This window comes from Gavialis gangeticus, unplaced genomic scaffold (assembly GCF_001723915.1).
Source record: "Gavialis gangeticus isolate Ggan-Ray unplaced genomic scaffold, GavGan_comp1, whole genome shotgun sequence".
NCBI classification, from domain to species: domain Eukaryota; kingdom Metazoa; phylum Chordata; order Crocodylia; family Gavialidae; genus Gavialis; species Gavialis gangeticus.
In genome coordinates this window covers 7,997,932-8,006,826 of record NW_017729034.1, presented here as the reverse complement: position 1 = coordinate 8,006,826, position 8,895 = coordinate 7,997,932, and the positions used below count along the sequence as shown (strand labels likewise).

Below are 8,895 nucleotides of genomic sequence, written 5' to 3'. Positions count from 1 at the left end.
ATGGCTTATGCCTTTTCTGAATTCTGTGTTGATGGAGAAATGGTTTTAGAAAATGCCCCACTATTTCCTCGCCCTGAGGTGTGCAGTGACAGAGTAACTAAAGCATCTCACAATGGCTTCAGAGGTATGAAGCTGAGTCCTGCTCAGGACTTATGCCAAAGGCTGCCCCCAGAAGACTGAGTTGTAAGCAAACACCTGATCATTTGGGTTGGGAAGGCAAAGGTGACCAAACACGACATTAATCACATTGCTCCCTTGTGTGTTCCTGGCTACGAAAATGGGTGGGTCCTGTAACTACACTAACCCTATGAGCTGCTGGGCTTAGGGAAACCCTTGAGCCGGACCTTTCTTCCACATATGACAGTATACCCAAATCACAGCATTCATACTGTTCCCTGAGGAGCTTTTCAGTGATGAAGACCCTGACACCTCTGGAAGTTAAGGGGAAGACTCTTACTGACTTTAGTGCCTTTAATAAGCATTGGGTTGGATAGGTAGGGAAGCTGTTGGGAAATTAACAAAGTTGTGAGCATTGTGAATGGGGCATGAGAAATATCACAGACTCAGTGAAGTCACACTTCCAGAGTGTATGGAGTTTTCAAAAGCTTATACCTTACAGGGCATGTTAATAGCTGCCAGCTGAGATCTATATTTAGGTCAGATCAACAGTTATTGCCAAGAAAAGGAGAATCTCTCTCTCAGTAATTTGTCCCAAAATTTTCTCGCAGTTTTGTCTCTCTTATTGTGTCTTTCAAAACCCTATAAAATTCAATGAAAGAAAAAAAAAATCCCATGGAATGAATGTAAAAGGAACGAAGAGTCCAAGAGCATTGTTAACGTAAAGATGTTGCACGTGTACCATATATTCTGTTCTTGATTTTCTTTGCAATTTCTAACTTAAAATATTTATTTATAAAATACTTCTTTAGCTACAGCCCCTATATCCTTTGGTTGCAAATGTTGCCATGGTGGTAGTGCTGCTCTGGGATCAGTAACCTCAAGATTTCTGGTCTTTTCACTGTGCAACCTTGCTGTAACATTAACACAGCATTTTGTTTCTATTATGTCAGTATTCTGTAATGTTATCCATTCTCTGCTATTGGGTTTTCTCAAGTCAAATTCTGCAGTGAACAATCTTAAATATCTGCTGGAGTACTGTTTTCCGAGGTATGATTAATAGATGCATAGATTGTTAGGGGCTAGAAGAGACCTTGTAGATCATCAGGTCCAGTCCCCCTGCACCAGGCAGGAAAAGTCAAGTGAGTTGCACCTCTTGAGTTGGGAGAACAAAGTTGCATCCCACCTGAGCAGGGGTCTTCCTTTTGTTTTCTTTGTACAGGGCTCACCACCCCGGAGTTGTGGCCCAGGCCTGGGCACTACACTAAACAAATAAAATAGAGACCACAACACCAGACCGGCCTCTCATCTGTCATCCTGGGTTGTAGCTTCCTTTTTTGAAAGTACCTCAAGATCAAGCAAGGCTGCAAAGAAAACCTTGAAGATGTGGAGTGAGTCTAACAGATGTAGATATGCCTGATTTTGCAGAGGCTGGAACAACAGCTCTGCAGTGGATATGGCCCCTGTTTTTTCAATGGCTGTTATTGCAGGTGTCAATGATGTCACTTTAAAACCCATCCCTGCTCATCCCAACACGTTTAAAAGAGATGAGGTGTCATAGTAAGTTATATCCCCATTCCCGAGTTTTCCAAAATGGGAACTAGCACAAAGCACTACACAAAGGCAGTGAAACAAAGAGAGTGGGCCTTTAGCAACACGGAGAGTAACATCAGGAGCACAGTTGGCTTGTTTTCCCTGACTGAAAGCGTTGTTTCAAAACAAAAAATGTGTGGGAAACCTAATAAGGAGGAGACATTGCAAGGAATTGAACTGTGCCCCCACCCAATGTCCTGTCCAAGGCAGGCATGCACATCACTTACACTCTATGCAGGAGGAACTGCACATCTGTGGGGTCCTCCCATGCACGGCAAGGGAAGGTTTGACCAGGAAAGATTTTGGTGGTGCTATGTTAACACAAAACTGCCCTGTCTGCAAGCCACTGGAGAGATATTGTTCTGTAAGCTCTGCTGGACAGCAGGGACTGAGAAGGGAAGAAATGACACTTTGTGTGAAAGGCTAAAACACTTTGCTGGCAATGGTCTGTTAGAAGGGGGATCTTGGTAGACTTCAGAAGCAGTCTCTTTAAGTTTCTGATGCATTTTGTCTAGATTAGCATCTATTTGTACCTATTAATAGTGCAAAATAATCTTTCTTCATATGAGGAGTGCATGATCAAGCCCTTGGTCCTAGAAGTAGTGCTTACTCTTGTGACTAGTGGCATGGGCAGAAACGTTGGATGTCAGGGTTGGGCTCATATTAAGATTTCTAAACCAGCTGTTGGGGTTTTCTTTGTGTGTTTCTTTCAGTGAGAAAGTGGGTTGGCAGGATTTTAATCTATTCCTGCAAAAAGCAAATAGCATCAAGGAGGAGAGGAGATTAAGACATGGTTTATATGGAGGACTAGCCAAGGCTTCATAAGTGTTTTAGCAGGCTGGGGCAGCTTCTGTATTAGGACATATTAATCATACTTAAGCAGGACAAGAACAACATTTCTTCAACATTTCCCTGTGGCAGGGGACTAGACTTGATGATCTTACAGGTCCCTTCCCGTCTTTCTTTCTATGATTCTATGATTTCCAGGCAACCATGTTCTGTATGATACTATTTTATGGGAAGGAGATGGTGGCTAAAAGCCTCATCTGACTCATTTAAGCTAAGAGCCTTTGTTGTTAAGTCTGACTGTATGTAAACATGCTCTGCTTAGTAGTAGAACTGGGCCTGAGCTGCCAGCTCTGGATCCAAGGGTCATTTATAGATGTGCTCTGGGAGTGGTGGAGTGGAGGGCACTTTAGTTAGAGAAGCTCCAAGAACTGCTCTAATTAAAGCGCCCAGCGTGTCATGCATATCAGCGTCCCTGAGCTGAAAAATGGTGGTGGGAGCACTTTAACTAAAGCTCGTCGAACATACCACCATTTTTCTGCAGGGGGACACTAATGCACATGATGCTGGAGCCCCAAGTGTCTTCTCAGTAACACGTTTCTTCTTATATGGCTGTTTGCATGTAAGGAGTTCTAAGCCTTTTACCAAGCAGAGTATCATTCTTCCCACTTCACAAATGGTAAAACTGGGGCATGTGGAGGGGGGATAGGATATGCATCATGGAGCAGCTCCAAATCCCCATGCTTACTGCACCATCCACTCCTAATATGCCTGACCTTTATGATGAGGGTTTGCATGGAAAGGGCAGCTTATCTTTGGTACAATGTCTCCTTGTGGCTCGCATGTGGCCTTTATAGTCCACTGCAACAACGAATGCAGCAATGCCTAGAGCTAGCCCTGGAGGAAAGCCAGTGTGGTATGAGACAGCTGAAGATCAGGCTTCTCATTAGGGATAGACAGTGTCACAGACATGAGTAAAAAGACTTCTTAAGTTATGTTCCTTTCTGCTGTGAGGGGACCCTGAGGACAGGCAGACCTACAAAGCTTAAGACTGCCATGTGACATGAAACACATGTAACATAAGGGGCAACAAAACCATGCCTGTCTTTGCTCAGTGAAATGCAGATCAGGCCAACAGAAAGAACTTTCTTTCCAGGCACAGAGCAAGGGAAAATATTCCCTTTGAAATGAAAGCCTTTATAGAACGGAGAGGCATTGTAGATGTTCAAAGGCAGGGGCTGCCTGGGGGCTTGAATACCAGACTAGGAGTCAGGACTGTTTTATAACTGGCTGGGGCTATGCTTGTTCTATATGGCCTCTCTGTGCCTCAGTTTCTTCATCTCCAGAACTGGAATTATGATATTCATCTCACACTGGAGCTGGAAGGATGGATTCTGTGGCCTTCCTAAAGAGTGTTGTTTTTTACGGCAGTGTCTGGGGCATGGGGGAGGAACAGTCAAAACAGGTAGCTTTAGGTAGTGTGCAAGCTTTCAGCTTTCTTGGGGAGTGGTATTGTGTATAAAGAACATACACAGAGCCATCTTGGAGAGCAGGAAGAAAGCAAGCAAATATGCAACTCCCATAGGCTTTTGAAGCATTTGTCCAAAACAGTTATCTACGGCACACAATAATTATTTTCCATGGCCACCTGTTGCACATCCAAAAAATCCAGATGGTTGTTACCTGTCTTCCACCCATGGTGTAATTCCACAGGGTGTGTATCCACAGAAGGTGCTTCCTGTGTTAATATGAAACTCTGTATGCTACTGTTTGACGAACATTATATCATTAACATTTATTTTCCCTTTTTCTGGATTTGGGTCATAGATCTAGCCTTTCTGGTGGCCCTAGGCTGACATCCTATGGAAGTATCAGGAACTGCATTAGCTGCAAGTCTCCCCATTCCCTCTGCATGCCTGTACCATTAGTGCTTGGCATCCTGGCCTATGTTTCATCTCTTATTTAATTATACCCTTTGATCACATGAAGCAGAGACTGCCCACAGTCTCAGTCTGAACACCCCATCTGTTCGTTATGATTATCACATAATATCTTCATACAGTACCATCGTGGCTGCTGCTTTACTGACTGAACTGAACACCCTGTTCCCATTCCTGGAGCAAACAATGTTCGCTAGGTTGTAATCTCAGATTCCAAGCTCATTCCTTCTTCTTTGGTGGACTGCCTGAATCCATGACCCAAAAAACCTCTGATCCAGATCAGGTCTGGACATTTGCAGAGCATTCATTTTAACAATGCAAAATTTCCAAGGGGCTAGACACAAAATACAGAAGGGTTCTAGTATAATCTAATTTTGTGTTGTTCACCAGGCAGGTACAAACCCATGGGTGGGGACCAGATGGCGTGCCAGACAGCACAGAGCTGTGGTTGGCCAAACCGTGGAAAGCTTGTCCCAGTGGCATTGTGTAAGGATGGGCTACCTCACAGGTTAAACCTCCCAGAGGAGTTCTGGGTTGTCTTTTTTTAAACTGGCTTCAACTCATGCTCCTGACCTTCCCAGCACTTGAAATCTGGGGGCCTGGGCTCTCCCCAAGATTTCTCCTGCTCCTACATTCTGTGTGAATTCTTCATGTCTTGTGGGAGATGCACAGAGGGTCCAGTATCCAGCCTAGCCTACATGCTGGCCAAACAAAGGACTTCCCCTTGAGAAACTTGTTGAATGGACTGTACCCAGACTTGGACCCAAGTCAGAGTTGTGGTTCACATTTGACAGCAACATACTCTCTCAAAACCGCCTCATGAGACTCTGGCTCCCAAAAGGCAAAAAATCTCATGTGAGCAATTCAGCTTGTGAGATTTCACTTGTATTTAGAGTGGAATCAGGAAAAATCAGACACCTTTAGGCTTTGGACCTGGCCAGGAATGAGTGACTCCTATCATCCTCTGCTCCTATGGGGGAAAGCCCTGAATTTGAGGGTTACTTGACATCCAGTTGTAGATCTGCAGTTAAGATCAGAGCTCGGTTGTAGATCTGCAGTTAAGATCAGAGCTAACAGGAGGGTCTGTATTAAATCCAAGCCGCAAACACTCCCTTATATTCGTGCTTTTGCAACATGGCTTATGACATGAAATTCTGTTTCTTAGCACCATTTCTCTTCAGGTCAGTGACACCAGACCTAGATGAAGTGGGTGTTCTTGGTGGTATGACATTTGGGCTGATCTTGTCAATCAATATATTGCACAGTCTCTGTGAATTACCATTGCCACAAGGTTTTTGTACCAAACCCTTTCTCTTAGTTGATATGCAAGCCATATGGCCCCCTCCCCCCCGAACTGTTCCATAGTGTTGCAATGCCTGTCAGTTATGGTATATGCACAGAATTAGATTTGAGGTTGGATTTAATAAAATTCAAGGTTTGGAATGAGAGCTGGTCAAATTATTCTTTGCTAATATTTTTTTTTTCCAAATAATTTTTGCTGTTCATGAATTATTCACACTCAGGGCATGATTTTTATTAATTCATTTGTTATTTGCAGGCATTCAGCGAATAGCTAGTGGGAATAAATGTTAGCTGCTTCATTGTTTGAAATGGTCATCATGAATAAGTCCCAATTTATTGTTCTCTATTTGCACCATGCTATTAGTCACTGGAATCCCTTGCTATTGTTTCTGCTTCTGATACTGATGACCTACGCTAAACAAACAAGAAGAGTGCCTTTCTTTCTGCTCAGAAATTATCTGAAAGATTTTCCAAGTCTGTTGAAGTTATTGAAAAAACTTCCATCATTGGGAGTTGTGTCAGCAGCAGTGGGAGTTGGGTCAGCATCCTAGTTTAGGCAAGCAATTTTATGTGGCTGAGAAAAATGACAAAAAACCCAGTACTGCTTTGTTTACACAGGAAAGTTGTACCCGTTAAACTTTGGACAGATTTGGTTAAACTGGTACAAACACCAGCTGGAAGATGTTCTTTGGATAGAGACTGACGGAGTTTGACTTAGCAGACATACATTTGGGGTAGATTGCAGCTAATCTGAAATAAAAGAACAACCCCCAAACCTTGGGAGATCAGAAATGAAGACCTATCTGTATTGGAGACCATTTTTTGCCACAGTGTGAGGAACCAAGAATAAAATTGTTAGCTTTAGTTTTTCCATACCTCATTTTTCCTAACAGCAACATGTGAATAGTACTACTTCCCTTGTTTTATGGTTTATGAAGGATTAATTACTTAGTATGTGTAGAGGACCATCTTGCTAGTAGGTATTAGTACTGACACCTAGATATTGTGGTGATGGGAACAATAGAAATGATTTATTGTTCTGCATTCTTCATGCACTTACATTTGACCATACTCTAGGATTTTCCCCAGGACTACCCATGATTTAAGGATTTTAGCTCTTGGCTCCTTTTAAGAGAAGTCTGACTGTGTATTGGATTTATGGGCTGCACAATCATGAGTCTTTAGAGAAAAACCCAGTCTTTTAATACAACCTTTTCACAGAACCAGATTAAACACTGAATCAAATACTCCTTGGGAGCTGTGCTTTCTCCCTACAGGGTACAAGTAACTCTGAGTAAAATAAACAGGAGTTACTTGCTTCCTGCAGGAGGCAAAATTAGGTCCCAGTGGACCTTTTATTAAGTACAGGACAGTGATGTGCAGCCCCACAGTCATAGATGGGCTGTGTAGTCAGATGTACTGGAAACTAATTCTAATGCCCTCCTCAGCCCTAGAAGATAAATGCAAATCTTTCAGTGACTATAAGAGAAAGGGGAACATTCTGTATCATTGCAGCATTCTCCACATTTCTATCATTGCAGCATCTAGGCATGAGTCTTGCTTTGTGCAATTCAGCATGACTTTGCTCACCACCAAACTCATGCTCCTGAGGCTAAACACACAATGAAGTCCATGTTTTGGTCATTTCTGGGGCCTGACAAAGCTGGAGGAGGGCAGCCAAGCAGTAGGCCTGAAGTCATCTTCAAACTCTAAGTAACCGTCGCATGAGTCATGTGAGCAGGGCAAACGCCATGTAAGCATGAGTTTTAAAGCCATCAACCTGTTAGGTTAAGCAAATGGTAAAATCTACCTTTTAGGTTAAGTGAGAAAGGCTTAGCAGGAAACAAGGAAACCTGGACTGACATAGCCCAAGTATAGACAGTTGTAGCTCTAGCTTGAGAATGTAAGGTGAAGGGATCCATAATATCACCAAATGTACTTCATGTAGATGCACTGTAACAGGTATACATTTGTTAAGATTCTTGCTTAAGCTGTATACATAAAATCAGCATTGTCAGGAAAGACCATAAGGTAAGGGAAAAAGCAAACAGGAATATGCCAAGCAATCTTCCAAGATGGTGAAGGAACGAGAGAAGAAATCGACCCTTCCCAAAATTGCCATTTTCACAAACCACAGCTATTCAATACCTTGCAGAGCCATGGAAGACCTGGTTTTATAACAAAGAAATGTACATGACCCAGTCAGACAGTATTTGTTGGATTAGATCAGTGATTCTCCACCAGGGCGCTCTGGCACTCTGGGGTGCTGCAAGACTCTTTGAAGGTGGCCTTGCAATATTAGCACTGGTAGGTGTGCAATCACCTGTACATGATTCACAAGATAAACCCAGAGATTTCAACTAGGACTCCATAGTGTAATGAATATTCTGACTTTTTGTCATCTTAGACTTAGGATTGCTCTAGTGTTATTCTCTAGTCAAAAAAAATGAGGGAAAGCTAAGAGCTGGCATTTTCTGAACGGTACTTTGCATCTAAAAATGTTGAGAAAGAATGGATTAAACCAGTGTTTCCCAACCCGTTGCCATGGCGCAAAAGTGTGCCATCAGAAATGAATAGGTGTGCCACAGACTTTTGCTGTGGCAGGGAGCTACTATAGGTATAAGGATGGGGAATGTCTTAACAGGTGTGCCGTGAAAAATTTCTATTAATGTAAGTGTGCCTTGGGCTGGAAAAAGTTGGGAAATTCTGGATTAGATGAAAGTATGTGTAAATGGATTATGGACTGCTTGGAAAAGACGAGACCTGTCTATGTGCCATCTTCCTCCTCCTGAGTCTCCCCAGGCAGTATAGGTGAGAAACAACTTTGCCCTGGTACTGGTAGCCCGAAACATATTGAGCTAAGTGTTTGTCTTGTGTCTTGGGGATGTAAAAAAAGAGAAGGTCAGGGTGCAGGCATGTTTATTGCCTCTCTTATCAGTAGGTAACTTACAGTACAACTGGAATTCAGGTAAGAAGGCATTTAAATAACTCTGCAGTTGTGAATACATGTGCAATGTACCTGCTGAAACGATGACCCTCTGGCTCAGTGATATACTGGCAACACTGAGAAGTAGGCTGGGTACTGCTGACTCTGGAGCCATACATCTGGCCAGTGGCTTGGGCTGAAGGAGAACCACTGCTCCAGGCAGCAATGTCA

The 8,895-nt window shown here is 43.0% G+C and overlaps 1 long non-coding RNA gene across 1 annotated transcript; it reads left to right on the top strand.

Moving 5' to 3' along the window:
• The first annotated feature begins 956 nt into the window (after positions 1 to 956).
• On the top strand, positions 957 to 8,427 carry LOC109304795. Its single transcript, XR_002099465.1, has 3 exons — positions 957 to 971; positions 1,665 to 1,669; positions 8,347 to 8,427. It is a non-coding gene; the product is annotated as an uncharacterized LOC109304795 (long non-coding RNA).
• Positions 8,428 to 8,895: the final 468 nt, after the last annotated feature.